The sequence below is a fragment of the Chinchilla lanigera genome, unplaced genomic scaffold, assembly GCF_000276665.1.
Source record: "Chinchilla lanigera isolate Chin_1 unplaced genomic scaffold, ChiLan1.0 scaffold00019, whole genome shotgun sequence".
Classification (NCBI taxonomy): domain Eukaryota; kingdom Metazoa; phylum Chordata; class Mammalia; order Rodentia; family Chinchillidae; genus Chinchilla; species Chinchilla lanigera.
Window position 1 is genome coordinate 29,217,659 of NW_004955420.1, and position 19,708 is coordinate 29,237,366.

General features: G+C 54.2%; 1 long non-coding RNA gene across 1 annotated transcript in view; it reads right to left on the reverse strand.

The window, feature by feature from the left end:
* The window catches only part of LOC106148389, a 39,094-nt gene extending 20,795 nt beyond the window's left edge, over positions 1–18,299 (reverse strand). The window contains exons 1-2 of the long non-coding RNA XR_001233802.1: positions 17,933–18,299; positions 6,371–6,496 (exon numbers count right to left, since the gene is read on the reverse strand). This is a non-coding gene — a long non-coding RNA (uncharacterized LOC106148389). The remainder of the gene's footprint in view (positions 1–6,370; positions 6,497–17,932) is intronic.
* Between the last annotated feature and the right edge of the window lie 1,409 nt (positions 18,300–19,708).

Here is a 19,708-nt window from a genome sequence, read left to right on the forward strand (position 1 = left end):
TCCTCAGAGAGCTTTGAAGTCTTCGGTCTAGCGGGGATGCAAAGGTCAGTGGCCAGGCTGCCTATCAAAGCCACACCTGTCCTGCGCCAGGGGCTGGACTTCAGGAAATTGCCCACATAGAAGAACGATTTCCAGTTGTACAAGAACAAAAAGGAGTTGGGGGGTACCATGGGTCCATCAAGCGACTGCCCTAAGTGGACATGGGCACCTCCATGGGCCCGGTCACCTTCCCGCTGTCGTCTTCCCAGGACCTTGCTGTCTTGTAGGTGCCCAGTGCCCACCCAGGAACTCCATGACCCCTGAAAGCCACACTGTGGAGCGTCTGGCACACTCAAGGCGGGGCTGCAGACCTGGCAGGAGGATCCGACGCCAACCATGCTGGTGTGAGGCTGTGGAAGCCTTTGGGGTCTCAAAGGAAACGGGGAGTGAGTTGAGAATGCTTGGCCCAGTTCTCCTGATGCCTGAGTTCTCAGCTCAGTACCCACCTTGCGGCCCGTGCCAGGCTTTGGGGGCAGAGGCAAACAAAGCACGGGAGGGTGGGGGAGAGGAGCAGACATTAAACAAATAAACAGAGAAATATGTGGAATCCCGGGCTTTCTGGGCCATGCTGCTGGGAGATCTGGGGCAGAGCACTAAGCCGGGAAGAAGGAGGCAGCCAGGAGGGGCCTCCGGGAGGTGTCCCTGCAGCTGAGAGATGTGGGGACACCAAGGGGCAGACTGGGCCCAGGCACAGACTACTGAAGGGGTGGGGGGCCCCAGTCTGAGGGCCAGCGCTGTCTGCAGGGCACGGCCTGCTGCTAAGCAGCCTGGCTGCCACCGGGGCTGAACTGCATTCTCAGGGTGGAGAGCAACAGTGAGCCCTGCCCGTCAGGAATTTTCAAACCGCAAGTGAAAAGCAAAGGCCTTCCAGGGAGCATGCTGTTTTCAGTCCATGGAAGAGAGAGCTGAAAATACCACCAAAAGGTCCAGCCAGCCTCTGCAGCTGTTCTGCATTACTGGGTCCAAAGGTCCAGCCTTGAATGTCTCATTTTCCTCCTCTTCCAACATCCTCACTTTAAAATAGAGGGGAAAACCACCCTGCAAAACAGCCTTGTTTACTCTATCCAAGATTAAAGAGCCTGAGCCGACTTGGACGTCTAAATGGATTTTTAAGTGCTTTATGGACAAGTGCCCCTAATTGCTAACATGCTAGGCTGGACTTCCGCAGCTGGGCACAGGGCTGGCACTGTCTGGCTTTGCTTATTTCCTCTCCTTGTTGGAGGTCAAAAGCTAAGTCTAAGATTAGAAAATTTTAATTTCTGAAGCCCTGGGTCAAAACACATGATACACCCAAGCGTATTGCTTTTGTCTTCACAAAGTGTTCAGAAATGCTCCTCTGTCCCTGGAGAAGTTCCCTACCCACGGCCCACACGGTGGCCTCAGCCCTCTCCCCTTGAGTGCAGGGCCAAGGTCAGTCAGTCCTCCAAGCCCACGGCCTGCAGGGGACCCAGGCACGCTCCCCGGGCTCCAGGACACAGGCACCTCAAGAAAGCCTGGAGGAAAAGCTGGTGCCTCGGCCTCTCTCTCCTCTTGTCCCTTTCACCACAGCGGGAGCAGCCTGGGATGGCAGAAAGAGCCCAGGATGCAGAGGCCCAGGGCCCCAGTGCCGCTCCTCTCCCGGGGGGACACTGTGACTCCATGCAATACACTTCGTCCTTTTCTAAATTTTGTATTTGGTGGCCCTGGTGATTGAACTCAGCACCTTTGTTCTGAGCTACAGCTTAGCCTTTTAAATGTCTTTTTTATTTTGAGCTGGGTCTGGCTTAGTGGCTAAATTGCTCAGGCTGGTCTTGAACTTGAGATCCTCCTGCCTCAACCTCTCAGAGTGCTGAAATTAGAAGCATGTGCCTCTGCCCCTGCTGACACTTTACCTTTTTAGTCTCAGTTTTGCCACATGTGAGGTTAGGACAGAAATGTTGCTCTAGTGGTGGCTTTGGGATCAAAATCACAGGACGAAATGTGAGGCTACCCAAGGGCTTCATACTCAGCAGAATCCTGTGAAATAGTCCTTCCCTAAGAGAAACAAATCCTGAACGCCTTGCAGAAACTACCCTCACCATAGCAACAGAAACAATATGCAGTGTGCACAAAGAATGGTTAACATTTCAATTTAAAAAAACTTTCATAACAGTGAAAGACGCATTGCCATGAATTTCCCTTGAGATCCTACCCCTCACTTTCCACACACTCATCCCAGTGTCCTCACCAATTTCTGCAGCAGCTCTGGAGTCTTCTTTCCTGAGGGTCTTAGTTGTGCTGTCTTGGCTGCCTTGATGTCCTGACTCCATTCAAAACGCTGACCTTTCATGGTCATTGTTATGGTTTGTCTGTGTGTCCCCCCAAAGCCTCATGCGGCCATGGGGTAGGCTTTTAAAGTTTGATTATGGGTGTGAGAGCTGCACCCGCCCTGGGGTGGATAGTTTGCACATGTAAGGGAGAGGAAAAGGGTGCTTGAGGCCATTCCTGCCCCGTTCCGCCCTGGTGTGTGTTTGTTGCTTTTGCTGTGTTCTGAGCCAGGAGCTGCAGCCCTCTGCCGAGTGCCACTCTGCCTTGTAATCTGCCAAGTAAGGACTGAAACCTCCACGAACTGTAAGCGAAATAAACCTTTCTTTCCTTAATTTTGGGCATCAGGTATTTTGTCCCAGCAATGAGAGAAAAGTGACCAAGACAGTCATTTGGACTTTGGGGAGGAGCCAGAAGTGACACGGAGCCAGGTCGGGTGAACGAGGTGGCTGAGGACACAGCGTCGTGTTTTCATGGGCTGCCCTTCCATTGCGTGGTGCTTGGTAGCAGCCTTCACTGTATTTTTTATTTCACCTCATGAAGGCCTCATATGCATTCAGGGAATTTTTCCAGAGACAGAGAAGCATTTCATAGCACTTTGTGAATATGAATGCAACGCTCTTGGGAGAGGCCTAGGAGACAGGGTGGTTTATGTGATTTTGTTGGAGTTGGTCATCTTTTCAGCTGATTGTCAAGGGTTTGTGTGGCTTCCTGGTGCTCTCTGACCTGTGCAGAAGAGTGACCCAGCCAGCTCGGCCTCACAGACCCAGTCGATGGTGCTATCGGATGTCAGGCCACTCAGGCTATAAGCTCAGACCCAGGACCAGGTGTCCGGCCTTGTGGGGCTGAAGTGCCCCTGGCAGGCATCCCTGAGGGCAGTGGATGCTGGGAAGCTGGCAGTGTCATCTGGGAAACAAGACCAAGGCCCATTCTGAGGCTCCACAGGGACACAGTGGGTGACAAAGCTGCTCGGAAGAGTATTGGTCCAGAGAGAGGCAGAAGACAACTCCGGGCCCAAAAGTGGGGCGCAGCAAGGACAGCCAGAGGCCCACTGTAGCAGGGATTTGTGGGGCTCCATCTGTCAGGCCTGGAGGGGGTGGACTTCATTGCAAAGGTGCCCACTGTGAGTACAGGGGTGGCGGGCATGAACGGGAGCAGCAGGCGCTGCAGGGTGCCGCAGGGCGCGGAGTGGAGGCAGCAGGGCTCCTGGCCTCTGTTTTCCCCATGGCCCTTGGTGGCCATTTTCTCATCAGGAAAATTCTGGAGAGCCAGCAGATGTGGACCTTGCTTAGTTATCACGCTGCTCCAGAGCCCAGGAGACCAGCAAGGCGGCCCTGTAGTGTAATTTGATTCCAACCCCACTCTGGACAGTAGTCACTCTGCTGTCTGGCAATCTGCGGCCCTGGGTGCACCTCCTGCTGTAAGCACTCAGCAGCCTGGCTGTCCTATCGTGGCTGTGCTCTTCTGCAGCCTTGGTCCCTGGGGCAGGCTGGGGGAGAGGCTTGGGAGGGGCAGGGCCACCTAGGGCGTTTCCAAAGTGAGAATGCGCAGCAGTCACCCTGAGCTGGCCTCTCAGAGAGTTTCTAAACCCCAGAGCAGTCTCTTGATTTGCCTTCACGACATGGATCCACGGTCAGTGGCCTTGCGTTGAGGGTTACAGTCTCGTCCTCCAGCCTGGGAAGCTACCAGAATCACCCCTGAGACTTGCACCCAACCCAGACTCTTGGGGCGGTCCTGGTCCCGGATGGTTCACAGGCAACTCTAGCATGACGCCAGGGCCGAGAGGACAGACTACTCACCCACCGTGATCACCCCGGCCTGCGGCTGCTCACGCCGGGTTCTTCCCGTCCTGGTCACACTGCTGCGCTGCACTGGCATCGGGTCCCCTCCCCGCCCGGCTGCTCTGGCGGTCTCAGTCTTTCCAGCAAGGGGGACCACTGGGGACAGCAGTCTGGCCGTGGCACCTGGGCACAGGGGCCGCCCCTCAGCTTCTTGAGCACCGAGTTCCAAGTCTCAGGATCCAAAGAGCACGGGCGTTGTTGCTCTCTGCTCTTACTGGCGCCTCTTTCTACAACTGTATCTGAAAACCCTCCTCCCGCTCGCTGCCTCTGTTGGCCACGCTGGGACAATTCTATGTGTGCAGACCTCAGATCCATGCCAGCACCCAGAAGCAGTTTGGAGCCGGTTGTTCCAGTCATGCTCAGCTCTCTGCAGAGCAGTGCCTGGGAACAGTTCCGTGAGAACGATGAGTTTTACAAATAACGACGAGATCTGGTTTCCAGAAATCACTAGGCCTGACGCACCCTCCTTAGCTTTCCTCTGTAAGATCTCATTTCATTTCTATTGTATTCTATCCATGCATTTCAGAGAATATTTCCTGAGCCTTAAATCTTGCAAAGAGCCAGGTGGGACACCCAGCATTGTCAGCAAAGGTAGCTGCTTTCTGAAGTAGTAAGGTTGAGTTAGGTTGTCAGGGTAGAGCCCTCCGCTGAGAGATATCTGGTGACCCTCCCCTTGCTCTCTCTCCCTTTCTCCCTCTCCCTCTCTCTCTCCCTCTCCCCTCATCCTCGTCTCTCTGTGTGTGGCGAAGAGGCCCTGTGAGGGTACAGTGAGAAGGTAGCTAGCTGTCCGCAAGCCGGTGAGAGAGAAACCCAGCCAGAAAGCACAGAGGTCTTTGGCTTCCAGCTCCAGGACCGGCAGAAAACACCACATTTGCTGAAGCCTCCGGGGAGTGCTGCTTGTCACGCTGCCTGAGCTGATGAAGCCACCAGCTTTTCTGAGAGTCCATTAGCAGGTTTTTAAGATCAGATGGGAACACCAGTGTAGTACCACACTGGACAATAAGACAAAGCAAGCAAAGAGGTTAGCGGGAAACACAGGACAGCAGAAGAGCAAAGTCAGGACCTCTGACGTGCAAATGGTAGGATTTATGAATATGGAGGAAGAGTAGCAATCAGGGAAATTACAGGAGAAGCCTGAGCTGACTTAATTCTTCAGATTTTAAGGACTTACTGAGTAAAAAGCAGAATAAAGCTTAATATCAAAGCCAATATGAACAAAAACAAAATAAGCCCTAGGTGCATACATGTAGCCATTCTGAGGACAAAGACAGAATCACAAGCTTTTTCACAAAAGAGTTCAAATTAGGGCCAGACTTGGCACCAAGCTGGAACCAGAGCTATATTTCTAGCTTCCAAAGGAACCCTACTGAGAAAAAAGGCCAGCAATAAAATAAATAAAATAAATACAAAGTAGAAGCTGGGCACATATTCAAGATATTAATATGTGCTGTTACAAGTACTACTATGTCAAGGCAAAAGAAAACCACTTTGAAACGTGCCAGGACCCAGAGCGCTCACTACCCAGGTACCGTCTCTAGGAGAATTGACACGAGGTCAGCCAGGTGTCCCCTCCTCAAACCAAGGATAAGTCAACGGAGCCCAGAGCAGATTCGGAACAGCAGTGGCAAGGACTCTTCTTGTGTCAACTCTGAACAGGGAAATCCACCACGCTGGCCGTGCATTTACTATTTCTTGCTTGTGACCCACTGAAACGATGCCAAATGAATTTTGAAAAGGAAAAAGAAACACAGAGGGCCAAAAAGACTGGAAAGGAAACAGCAAAGACGAGTAGACATTGGGAGAGTAAACAAGGGTGGGCGAGGTGCAGCCCGTTTCCCTTGTGGACCCTGACTCCGGGTCAGCAGAGGGCGGGCCATGTGGAGCTGGGAGACCCGGGCCAGAAGAGGTGTCCCCGCGGCCACGCGGCAGGCAAGGCCCTGGCCAGGAAGAGGCCCCAGGAGAGGACATGTGGGACTCAGAGCACAGGTGCACAGGCCAGGCAGCGGGGAGGGAAGGACAACGGACCCAGGGGCGAGGGAGAGCTTGCACCCCACAGAGGTGCCCCCTAAACTTCTTTCCCAACCCTGGCCTCGTGAGGAAAGAAGTGAAAGCAAGAACCCTGCCGAGGCCAAGCAGACGCCCTGGACAGAACAGTGCACGCGAGAGGCGCGGGGTCATGCTGTGGCACTCTTGGGCCTGTTCCTTACCTCACGGTCCTCTTGCCGTTGTCCACGCAGTCATGGAATCAGCCAGGAACACAGACGTAATGCGCCGAAGTTGGGAACCTCACCAGGTACCTGGTCAGGGGGCAGACGCAGGACGACCACGGGGACCTGGTGAGGACAGCCCAAGTTCACCATGCGTCGTTCTGATCTGAGTGAGAACCGTGAGCACCGGGTTCAGGGCTGGGGACAGAAATGTCTTCGGGAAGCAGAATTATACCCGAATGCCTGTGAAGCTCCAAAAGTGCTGATTTTATGTGGCTGCAGCTACCCAGGAGCCTCCGTCCTGCATCGGGCAAGGACGTGCTCTCTGGTTCTCCGCAGCGCCTGGCCAGGTCCGTTCTGGCAGAACCACGCGGAGGCTGCCCCGGTCACCAGCAGAGCTGGCTCCGAGAGCTGCAGCGAGACTCAGGACAGGGGAAAGGAAGAAAGCCTCGACAGAATAAAACCACATCAATATCCGTTTTAGATTTAATTCTAGGTAGAATTAGAACGTACAGAGGTACCTCAGTTCACAAACTTAATTTGCTCCAGGATTCTGGGGATGACGGCTGGGCTTGTGTGCATCGCCCAATGCAGAGTTCACGAACAGAAGCAAAATCTCGCCCAATGCTTCTGTTTGAGAACTGAGGTATAACTGTGAAATAACTTTATATCAACATATTTACAAATATTGTATTTTAAACACATTAAAAATCATTTGTGCTCAGGAGAATTTCTAGTTCAGAAAAGTGAACATTGAAAAGAAAATGGAAGCCAAACTCTGGCACACACCTGGAATCACCGCACCAAGGAGGCCGAGGCAGAAGGATCACGGCCAGCCTGGACCACACAGAGAGACCCTGTCTTAACAAATAAAATGCAAGAAGGAGGAAAATTGAGTATACTGTGTTCATAGCTGGGTCTGAAATTTGGAAAGGGTCTCGTGAGTTATGTGTACCCCTGAGACCATGTGCCATGCAAAGACCCTTTCTAAAGTCTGTGAGGCCAGTAAGTGGGATTAGAACCTTAGTAAGCACAACTCAAAAGCTTACAAAAGAATCAAGCTTTAGAAATTGTAACATTTATAAACCAAATATTAAATTTAGGAAAAATAAACCTCTTGGTGATATCTTCTGTGACCAAAAGCCATCCCTGGGGACATTGAAGACTAGCAACAATTGGCTGACACCTCGCTGCTCTGCTGGAATTGTGAGGTCCCTGCTCTCCTTCCATGGGAAACCCCAGCTGACCACAGTGCCCAGTGTGAGCAGACCCTCAGGGTCTCACGTGACACCAGCAGGGAGGAAGTCTCTGTGCCTGGCTGCCCATGGCTGCCCCCTCCTCACACGTACGGAGCCCGCTGAGCTGTGGGTGTCCATCATCGCCCACACCCTTGCCCCTGGGCTAGTCGGGCAGTGGCCCCTTAGCGACGAGATAGGAAAGCATGTCTCCCCTGCTGGGCTTTCAGGAAAGCCTGTGCAAAGGTACAGCTGCATCCCCACTGCCTTTCAGTCTCCACTTCTGACCTCCTCTTGGCTGCGGCGTTGGTGCCTCGGAGCAGGTGCCTCCCTGCGGCCTGAGCAAACACCAGCAGAGCGGAGGGCGGCTGGAGGCATGGGGCTCGGCGGCTGGGGTAAGAAGCTGCACGGAGTGAGCCCCTCTTTGACTTAATCACTGTGGACTGAGAATGAAAGCAACCTCAGTGAGAGCAAAGGAAACTTCATCTATGAAGGACTAATTAGGACAGCAACCCCGGAACACACAGAGGCCAGCAGTCCTGCAATGTGCTCTGAGGCTTTGCAAATGGTGGTTGTGTTGATCGCTTTGAACAGCAAACCCCTCTGCTGCAATTACATCACTCAGGAGCCGAGTCACCTTGGTGCTGGGGAGTGAGCTGCCTGGAGAGAAGGGGGCCAGTGGCCTCGGACCCTGGGTAGATGCGGGGAGGGGTCTGCTGGGCAGAGGGCGAGGGGCGGTGGACGAATTCAGGTCACCTCGGTGGGGTGGGTGTCTGTGTGGCCCCAGTCACAGATGCAGCTGAGGCCCATCCTCCCCGTGGGTGACACAGGCCCCAGCACCTTGAGAACCCTGACCCGCACTATTCCTATGTTACTTTTTATTCTTTGGAAGATAGCTTTCCGAGGCTTCAGCCAAGCTCAGTTTAAACTGACACAACTGTACACATGAAGACAGATGTTAAGCTAAGCTAAATAAAGGAGCCTAGAGTTCAAAGATAATCCCAGGAGCAGAAGAAAATATAAAGATAATTAAAATCATTATCCTGCGAGAGATTGAGTCATTCAACCAATATTTATAGAGTGCCTTTTAAATGCCTACTCTAAGTGAGGTAAGAGAAAAATTAAGTAAAATGTTGTATCTATAAAATAAAAGTAGAATGCTGTCTAGAAAAAAACAGCAAAAGACCTAAAGGACACACTTAAGACATTCAGCTGCACAACGATGAGCTCAGAAGGAGAGAGAACGGCGAGGACGTAGCGTGGTGAGGGACACCGCTTCCTCACCGCAGAGGCCGTGCTCAGTGAGTGGAAGCCCAGCACTTCAGAACGTCCTCAGTAAACCGGAACTCTCGAACTCTCCCACGGAGAGCAGGACCAGAAGACCAGAGTCAGAACGGGGCATGGGTATCCCTGGACAGCGGGGACCTTCAAACTCCCGAGAGGAAACACCTTGCCACCCAGGGCTCTCTCAGCCACGGGTGAGGGCGAGGGGGGACGCAGAACCACAGCCTCTGACAGAGCAGAGGGCACTTTCGGGAAAGCACGGGAGGGAAAGGAGTTAGTGCGGCCATGCCGGGGTCTCCGTGGAGAAGGGCACAAAGGGAAAGCGCCGGCTGAGGGTTCCATAGCAGGTCCGGCAGCACTCCCAGACTGGAGAGAAGCTCCAGGAGAGACCCACGGACTCTCAGATTTACCGTGCGCCTGGATTTCTGAAGGACGAGAACTGCAGGCTGCTGGCTGGTCAGACCCAGTGCCTGGGGAAGCCGGGTGATGAGAAAAGCAGATGACTGCTAAGTTTGGAAAATGAAAAGTTGTCCAGGTAAAGAATGTAATCCTCTGTCTGCCACGGCAACCAGGACGACTGAGGCAGACGTGACGACATCAGCGCTGATGGTGCTGAACGGAGTGCAGGGTGGGGCCCGGGAGTGAGGCTTGAGGTGCCGCCACAAGGCTGAGAGCTGTTTTGCAGGAAAGGAGCAGGTTCTAGAAGCGACAATGCGAGAGCACTTAGAACCACGGGGGGTGACATCAGGAGAGGAGTAAGTGAAGCCGCATGAATTGCCCCTGGGGCCGCGGCAGGGCGAGGAAGTGCTGGGTGGGCTTCCAGTTCTTCACCTAAATCTTGTGATGCACTCGCTGACCCTCTCTGCTTCCCTGTGCCGCTTGGATTCAGAGGTGGTGACCGCACACCCTGGCCGGCCCTGGCAGGTGACCTGACCGTGGGGCTTCGGGCTCCGTGACGCTCCGGCAACAGCCACCTGGGAACCTGCTCCTCCCCTCGGATTTGCAGCCTGGAGAGGCACAGGAGCAAGCCCTGCACAAGGCCGGCCCTCGAACAGCGGGGTCCCAGCCTGCATCGGAAGCCTCTCCCCTTCCTGCTTCTGGACACAGCAGCCGGTGGCTGTGGTTGCAGCCCACATGCGCCGGCTGTCCCGTGCCCCTGCACGCCCTCCCGACACTTGCCCTGTGTCCGGTCACTGGCCCATAAGCTCTGGCCCAGGCTGACAGAGCCAATCACATCAACATGACTAACAACCTCCCAACAGAAGCAGAAGAAGATATTACAAATTAAAAATAGTTACTTTCACACAAGGTATAAAAGGAAGACGGTGATATAAATGGGACATGCAACGTATAAATGCAGAGTTTTTAAATCAGAAAGTATGTGAGGAGGGAAGCGAACGGTTTAGAATCCGTACATATAGGCCTCTTCAGCCACGCCAGAAGTTGAGGGAGAAGGCAGTGATACCCGAGAAGCGTTCTCAAGGCTCCTGTGCTGTGCGCGGTGGCGGGGACTGCCCTGGTGGCCTGACTCGCCAGGGACAGAGCGGCCGCTGTTTGCCTGCATGTGTCCGTGGAAAATGCAGGTTTAAATGTGCGAATGATGGTAGGAGAGCACCACGGGCAGAAGAGAGATCGAGTAACTGGCGGACTAAGGCAGGGTAGGGAGGAGCAAGAACGTAGACAGCAGAAGCAACTGCGGCCAAGCCACTTCCTAGGAAAAATCAAGAGCAGCAAGTATAATCAACAGAAAACACGAAGAGAACTAAAATGTATACATACCATTCAATCCCAGTAGTCATAAATAGACTGAAGTCTCCTTTTAAAAAACCAAGAAACCCTAGGTTAAAAAGCCAAGCAGTAAAATTTGTGTCTAAATAAAGTAAGCAGTGAATATATTTTGATGTTGAAGTTGGCTTGAATGACCTGGTATACACCAGGCCCGGGTCAGCACCAAACACCAGGTAAGAAGATACTTTGCTACGACACGTAATTCAAGCCATGAGCCACGACTCGCAGAGAAGAACTAGACCGGTGGTGGCAAGCTCTCACACGTGTGCTATCTTTCTTTTACAACAAAAGATGTTAATGTATGTGCTGTTTTCTTGGAAGCAGTGGTTTCACTGCAGTGCTGGTGCTTTGCAATAAGCAGGCGGTTGCAGTTCGGCACTTGGTCTCTCACAGCTTGGCCATCGCTGGACTAGACTACGAGCACAGAGACAGTCCTGGAGAAAGACCTCGCGCACTGAGAAACACATGCGAAAGACACAGCAGAAACTTCCGGGTAAGTAGGAGCATTTTATAAAGCATGGTGATGATAGATTTTACTACGTGACTCACATCGCTTGGAGTACCAAAGATCTAAAGGCAAGCAGTAGAAAGGATGAGCTTCACAGCCAATCAGCTAATTTAACAGTGCTCTAGGATTTTCTTCCCACCCAGAAAAAGTGTCTAAAATTCAACAAACACTGGACCACCAAGAAGACCTGTGACTTCACAGTCCCGCTCGTACCGGGAAGGCACAGCTCCCTTCCTTCTGCCCTGGGCCTGACATCCAGGCCCATCCTGGTGGCTGTCTTCCACGTCAGGGGTGACAGGAGGACTGTCACACTGACCCACTTCCCATCCGGGTGGTGTGACACAGGGACTAATTGCAGAGGCTAATAAAATATTTACAGAGCTCACCACTCACTTTGGCTGGGCAAGGGCTTGCTTAATAAAAACAACGACAGTGCTGGATGAACTCTGCTGGGAGCCCAGCGCCTCTCGAGCAGAGTAAACAACTGGCCTGGGTAATTTCAAGCTCTATTAGATGCTCATGGCAAATATCACTGCTATCCCAGGGAAGGGAAAACGCCGCCACGGAGGAGATCTTCACGGAAGGCCACAGCCCGCTCCAGAGCAACGTGGTTTGATAGAAATGAATCACCATGGTGCCTTTCTGGAATTCAGGGTGGCAGGAGCAGGTGGCTCCCTGCAGCCATGGGCTGGGGCTCCACGCCCTCGCTTGCTTTGCAGTGGGACAGATCCCTTCCTGGAACTTTCTTCTGTTGCTCTGCTGGGCTGGGTTGACCCAAAGGGAAGGATGCTCGGTGTAAGTGGAGGGGTGCTGGGGGTGCAACAGTAAGAGCAAATGGCCCCACCTATTTAGTAATGGAAAGGGGGTGCATCAGACAGGAAGATGGAAGCCGCACCAGGAGCCGGGCCCTCGGGAAGGGGTGCTGGGCCACAGTGGCTGGGGCTGGGAGAACATAGGTGGAGTCACCTCACAGAGCCCAGGGATGGGCCTGGATCCACAGAGACAGTCACATGGTTGGGTGAAAAGCAGCGGGCCATGCCCACCCACTGGGCGACCCCAGAGAGCAGCCCCCTATAGCCTGCCCTGCCAGGACTGGTGTTTGACCCACAGGCTGTTTTGAGTCACTCAAGGAGTTAATTTATGAGGTTTTGATTATTTGCTCCCTTGGGTGCTGCCTGATTTTGTTCCTCTGATGGGGAGAGAATTTAGGAAACTCATACCGGAGCTTGAGGTGCCTTGGCTTCATCACCCTGGGTCCCCACCCAACAGTGAGGGGGCCGTGTGCCTCTGGGGATAGGCTCTTGCCCCGAGTCTGGTTGTGCACCTTTGTTGGGTGTCTGAAACTCTGTGCCCCCAAAGGGTTCCTTTTCATGGGTGCATCTGCAGGAGCCTGCTTGGAACCGTGTCCACAGCGTCAGAGTGCAGCAAACCACCTGCTGTTCCTCGGCTCGCCGGAATGGCCGAGACCCCTGCCGAGGGGCGCAGTGGCACCCGAGAAGGCTGGCTGCCCTGGAACCCATGCTGACTGGCTGGTTCTAGCACTCTAGTCCTAGTTAGTTTTCCAGAGAAACAGAACCAATAGGACAATGGTGTGTGCGTGGGGGCGGGGTGTGGGGGCTCACAAGTTTGAAATCCGTGAGAAGTCAGCCCTGCGTTGATACTTCGGTCCTGAGGGCGTGCAACGCAGCTTCCCTGGGAAACATGAAGCCTGTCTTTGGCTGTTAGCACTGCGCTCCCTGGTGAGAGCCGCGCTGATGGAGGAGCTGCTTGCTCAAGCTGAGCGGCTGGTCAACCCCCGCGCAGCGCCTTCACAGCAGGGTCCAGACACACTTGGCCACACGGCTGGGCACCACAGCCTAGCCCAGTCCACACGTGTCATCAATGCCGCAGATGCCAGCATAGATGTGTTCACAGTCACCACTCCAACACTTTCCTGCGCAGAAAAGAGCCAAATCCCCAGAGGGGCAAAGGCACACAGCAAGGAGGAGGGCAGCTGCACGTCTGTGTGTGCGCCGAGCGCTGCCATTTCACTTCCTCCTAAGCAAAGCGAGAGCCGCCCGGCGCCTTGTCCCCTCCGTCACAGGTCCTCGCCGCTGTCCTCTCCCCGTCCTCCCAGATACAGGGCCCCAGGTAGCCACCCTCCCCCGGAGGTCGCAGTGCTGTCTCCTCAGCTGAAGGGTCTTCTGACCCCTCCCCACACCCGTAGGTCACCGGCCAATGACACTTCCTTCCCTGGCTATTCCTTTATTTATTTATTTATTTTTATTCATTTATTTTGGCACTCGGAATCGAACCCAGGACCTTGCGCTCGCCAGGCAGGCACTTGTGCCACTGAGCTCTGTCCCCGGCTCCTGGCTACTTCTGACTTTCCTCTTTGGAACCAACATGTGCAAAATCTCGTATGCTGGCCTGTGGTATGCATCAGGGGCAACGCAGAGGAGCACCGGCGTGTCCCACGTTTTTAACAACACGGCGAAGCTGCGAATGAAGTCTTACTCTAGAACCCAAACTACAGCACCCGCCGCACCAGTCTGGGTCTCCTTTCTGTTCTGGTGCTTCAGTCTGTGCTACCTTCTAACGTGTAACTCGCACTTTACAGTTCCCTGCTTTTAATAAAATTTAGGCTTTGATTAAGTAATAAGAAAAGTAATACATATATGCTTACCATAACTAATTTGAATAGGTTATTATAGCTTATGTTTTATAAGATACTGTTGAAACATATAACATTAACATTTAAAGTATTAAATTATGTTGTTGTCAAATGCCATCATTTTTTAATGGCAAACTTGCCTCCATCTTCTTGCGTTGTATAATTATGTATAAACAGATGGCCTGAGTTCAAATTAAATATTTAAACTCTTTGCTGCTCAGTGACCTATGAAGTCATGGCTGTTATTACTTATGAAACAGTAATATCAACTCTAAAATCAGAAATTCTACTTCTTAAATAAAATCCATGTTAACATGTAACATAACACAGAAGAGTTTACAAATCCTAAGTATTGAATCCCATGCATCTTGGCATTCATTCTAATATTTAATTTTAAATGACATCTGAGTTGTGAATTATTCTAATATATTGTTCTAAAATACCAGTAAAATGAGACTACATTTTGCTTGCTCAAAATGTAGAGTGATGTTTTTAACAAATTGCTTTTATTATTAGTTACCTACCTGTGTGTCTCAAATTTAGTGGTCAGGAGTTAGGTGCAAAATAGGAGCTGGTCCCCTTCAGGGTGGGGAATGTTACTTACGATTCAGGGGCCGGCATGGCCAGCTCATAACTTGCCCAGGACTTTGTTGATCAATAGATTGTTTTTGACAGAGTGCTGCTACGTAGCTTGTGCTGGTTTCAAACTTACTATGTAGCCCTGGCCTTGAACTCACAGTGATCCGATCCGACCACCTCAGCCTCTGAGTGGGTACTGGGATTATAGTTGTGCCACCACGCCATGCTTGGCTTTGCTGACTTTAGACAAGAAGTCTCATGACCGAGCCAGCCCCTCAGTGCCAATGGGGTGTGGCCCCCAGTGGAGACAGCTTGGGCCAGGACCAGCCCCTCAGCCTCCCCTTGAGCCTTGTCCCGGCTCGTGTCCTTGACATGGGCCCAGGAGCCCAGACTGACCCGGTGCCTCCAAAGCTCCCACCTGCAGTGTAGGTGTGGATGTCCCACACTGTGCTGGAAGCTTATCCTGGCCCCCACGTCTCTCTAGCGTGGTGATGCTTCTCCCCGGGGGGTGCTCAGCTCTCCCTGTGTGCCTCAGATGGGAAACTGTGTTTTCTCCGCCTCAATGCCCTGGGTGCCATCGGTGGAACCGGTACCTCTTTCTCATTTGTTCCTCTGAGCAGACCTGGGTCACAGTGGGGGCCCAGTAGGAGCCCCACGGCCTGGAGAAATCTCTGAGTGCACTAACTGGGAATACACAGCACTAAATGTTTCCACAGTGCATTTAAATAAAGAGAAGATAATCCCAGCATTCTGGGAGGCTGAGGCAGGAGGATGGCAAGTTCAAGCCCAGGCTGGGCAACTTAGGGAGACCCTGTCTCAAAATAAAAAGGCTGGGGGTATAGTTCAGTGAGGAGGCCTTGGGTTTAATGGGGGGACATTAACGAGATCACACAGGAATGTGAGGGCAGGCCAGGCGGAAGGGGAGGGGGGCCAGAGGGGGTGAGGCAGGCACGAAAGGATGCCCGGGTCAGGCTTAAATTAAAAGGAAGAGCTGCTGGAGGCCCCGCCCTGGAGAGGTGGAGGAAGTGACCTTGAAGTCACAGGTCCCACCAGGGAGAGCACGTGCTCCAGAGACAAAGGGGTGGGCGGTGGGCAGGCCCGGACAGAGGAGAGCAGGAGGGGGCAGCTCACGGGGCCCTGTGCGCCACCTGCCACAGGCTGGCTGCACCAGCCCCGCCCCGGCCTCCGGGACACACGCAGCCTGGGCATTAGATGCGGCCCCGAGCCCCTCCTGCCAGCAAATGAGAGGACACGCGCGGCTCCTGCCCGGGACCTGGATGCAGGGTTACCTCACTGGGGCTGTTTCCCACGAGCCTCACTCGGGCATTTTCCTCCGGCCCTTGGAGACCGCAGCGCGCAAGCCAGGGAGCAAAGGGGAGCAGGTCATGCCTGCGCTGTTCCCCTGCTGAGGAGTCGTCTCCCGTGTGCTCAGGCTTCCTCTGGCCATGATGCACTCCTCACCGCAGTGAGTGTTGTTCCAGCTTGATGACTCTAACTCACTTGGATTTCTTCTTGAAATTTGTGTTGAGTTCTGCCCTGCAGCTGTGGATGGGGTGTCCCCCAGGGTTTCCAAGCCCACTGTCAGGGGCCAGAGTCACACAGAAACCCAAGCAAAGAGGACGAGGCTGAAACAGCACGGCTCCTGTCATGATGGGGAAGGTCTGAGGTGGGGCTCACCAGGGCTGACTACGCTGGGTTAAGGAGAGAGAGAGATGTCCAAGTGTTTCTTGTTCTTGTTTTTGTTTTATTGGTGATTGAACCTGGGGCCTTCACTTGGAGCTACACGCCCAGCACTCCTGCATTTTTTGAGACAGGACCAGGTTGCCAAGTCCCCAAGTGGCCAGGGACTCAGACTTGTGTCCTCCTGCCTCCCTGAGACACAGGGTGAGCTACGCGCCTGCTGGGGACCTCTGCTCTCACAAGCAGGACGGAGAACTCTGCAGTGTCCTGAGCCCAGGCAGGGGCAGCAAGGACGCAGAGTGGGCAGAGCAGAAAGGCGACACCTCTGCCGGCCGCCAGCCGTGTCTTTGTCAGTCGGTGCCACGAGCGCGTCTCCACAGCGTCCACGCTACTGACAGGCTCGGTTGGTTTGGCGCGGGGCAGCTTTCCGTGGCAAGCAGCGAGGTTACTGTGCTGTTCTCACCCTACATGCGCTCGTTCAGCCGGGCCGGGCCTGGAAGGTCAGCAGGGAGCCCCGCTCGAAAAGCACAGCCTCTTCGCACCCCTTGCCTCTAATTGCTCATAAAACTCATTAGGAGTTGACACTCGACGACCCCACTGTCCTTCTTGTGAGAGGGAGGACGCCGTGGGCCCGGAGGAGAAAGGCGGATTGGTTCCCCAAGGAATTTAGAACTGTTTTCAGCGCTACAGCCTCCTGGGGCACTGAAGTCGTGGGAGGGGAAGCCGAGGCCCAGAGCGTCGGCGCGTCCCCAGCGTCACGAGGAGCAGTGGGCTGATGCCGGCTTCTGCCCGACACCCCCAGCCGCCGGACGCCTCCCAGCATGCTGCGCCTCAGTGGCTCAGGGAAGACGGAAGATCCGTCGGAGGTGGAGGACGGCACACCTGGTCAGGCGCTCAAGCTCGCGGCCGTCTGTGTGGAGCGGACCCTGGTGGCTGAGGACCTGGTTCAAGCCAGAGGCCGACTGCGGGCTGCATCTCATGAGCCCTGAACTAAATCCTGCCTCGTACTCAGGCAGGCGTGCTGCGCTGGGAACGGGGACTGGCCGAGAAGCCCGAGAGCGGCGGGCACGGGCTGGCGTGTGTGTGCGACACCGCCTGGGACAGACCATGCCGGGCTGCAGGCCCTGTGGGGCTCTGGACCCCGCTGCAAGTGACGCTGTCCTGGGCAGGAGCGTCGGAAGAGGCCCTGCTCCTGCTTGGCGGAGGAAGCCAGGGAGACCTGGGCTACTCACAGCTTTGAGCCTTGTCCAAAAAGAGCCACGCCAAAGCAGACACCGCGCTGACATCTGCCCTTGGGTTCCTCTACTCAACCCAAATGCGCTCTAGCATTTTCACCCGCTTCAACTTTTCACCAGCAGCTGCTCATAAATCAGGAGAGCTCCGCGACGTGTCCAGGGCTCTGGTTTTCTGGTGGAAAGGGGTGGTCTGTCTTAACTCACAGTGAAAACAGATTTCCTGAGGGTTTCATTCAACCTAACAGCAAAAGTGCTTCCAAGGTGCCGAGAGATTTACAATACCGTTCTCACCCTCCAACAGCCCCCGAGGTTGGTGCTGTTACTGTCTTCCTTTTACAGCTGGGGCCTTGGAGTTGAGCGAGGCGGGTGTCACGCCTCAGGTGGAATAGCCGGGAGACAGCCCCGCAGGATTCGAGCCTGCTCCCGTGACGAGGCCTCCATCAGGCCGCAGGCCTCCGCTGGCACTGGCAGCGGCACACCACGCCTTGTGACATGCTTGCTGCTGGGCCCGGAGAGGCTGCCAAGGCGACTTGGCCAGTGCTCCTGCCTTCGGTGCCCATGTTCTGTGCCCAGCCTTGTGCCCACCCCTCCTGCACTCACCATGCTTGTCCTCTGGACTCTAAATCCGTCCAAACCAGCGCCTCTGGCAGGCCAGCCGCACAGGAAGGGGGCGTCTGTCACCACACGGGGCCAGCAGGACGCGAGCCCAGGGCCGAGCAGTGAGCGTGTGGAGCCAGGCCTGGCCTTCATCTGCCCCGAGCACCAAGCCCGCTGCGGCCACCGTCCCCTCCCCGGCAGCTCAGCCCAGCAGTGATTTACCGGCTGTGCCTGCCGGTCTCCCTTCCTGTCCTCAGGGCTCAGGGGCGGAACCCACTGGCCAGGCAGATTCAATGTACAGATTTGGAGCAGACTCCTTTCTGAACGGAGAAGAAACATTCTGCTGCTTGGGTTCCCTCCAGAACATCGCCCGAGGCAGTGGAAAAAGATCCACCCCTTCCATTCCCTCTGGCAGACTTGGAAGAGCCAGAAACTTAATCCTACAGCCCTGACCACGTTTGCAAAATGGTGGCGCTTGACTCCACAAAGCGACCACAAAGGCCGGAGGAGGGTAGTGGTTTGCCAGCCCCGGCTGAGTGCGTGTTTTATGACAGGAAGGGGCACTCGAGGTGCACTCAGGGGTGAGAACAAGACAGCGGTGAGGTGACGCGCACACACTTACATGGCTAAGGGCCACAGAGCTTGAACCAAGATCTGGGGGACCTCAGAGTTCACTGTCTGCACCGCACCGCACGCTGCTGCCACAGACCTGAGTTCGCTGAGCGACCGGCCAAGGATGCTTTTCCAAAGTACCGCACAAGATGTCTCCAGGCTTTCAAAACACCACGAGCATACAAAGAAAATACTCCAGTAAGGTGCGCCAGGCATCTGTGCAGAGGTTTAGGTGGTAAATACCATGAGGGTGAACTGTATTTTTGAAATATTGTCTTGGAAAAGCTCTCCCGACCTAGCTTAACAGAAAGAAACCGCATCGAGTAGGGTTGAAGATGGACACCATTCACACCACTCCATTTGATGTTTCAGAAATTCTCTTTCTGACGAAAGCTGACAAGCGGCACAGTCAAACGGGGAGACAGAGTTAAGCATTGACTTGGGGCAAAAGTCCACAGGTGAGCTCCCTGCTGCCCGCACACCAGCACGCATTAGCACAGGCACCCGAGGATGCGCCCCGTCCCCACGCCAGCCGTGCGCAGACTTCCACACGTCAGTAGTGAAGGCTTTTTGCACTGCCAGGTCTTCTGGTACTGAGGCCTGGGAAAGTGAGCTAAGTCACCCGGCTGATTAGAACCGGGACTCCAGAGGAGAGCTGTCCCCAGCGCGCCCACACTTTGCAGTGGTCGGACGGGTTTGTCTTGCTTGGACGGAGCTGCAGTAGATGGTGAGACTGTTTCATTTGCAAAACAGTCCTGTGCTCCTTGTGCACTTAGATTCGAAACCATATTTGAAACAAGACACAAACTCTTACAGCTGCACTCTGACCTTTGGCCTCCAAGTGGTACGGTCTGAGGCCAGATGAGTGACCACTGATGCTGCCACTTTCGGGGGGTGAGGATGGGTTTTCTAGCAGCCTCGTGGTGTAGCAGGGAGAGAATGGAGTGACCATCGGGCTGAGCTGCGTCCCTGGCCTACCTCTTCTAGGAGCGGCCAAATGAAAGGGCAGCTCGTCCCCTCTCGGCCTCAGCTTTCCGATCAACGATGTGGAAAATGACATCTCATGGCCACGGGCAGCAGGTAGCGTATTCCCTTCTGGGGTTCATGCCTGCCCAAAACCTGAGGTCGGAGGGACCTTGTTGGAAAGAGGGGCTTTGCAGGTTAACC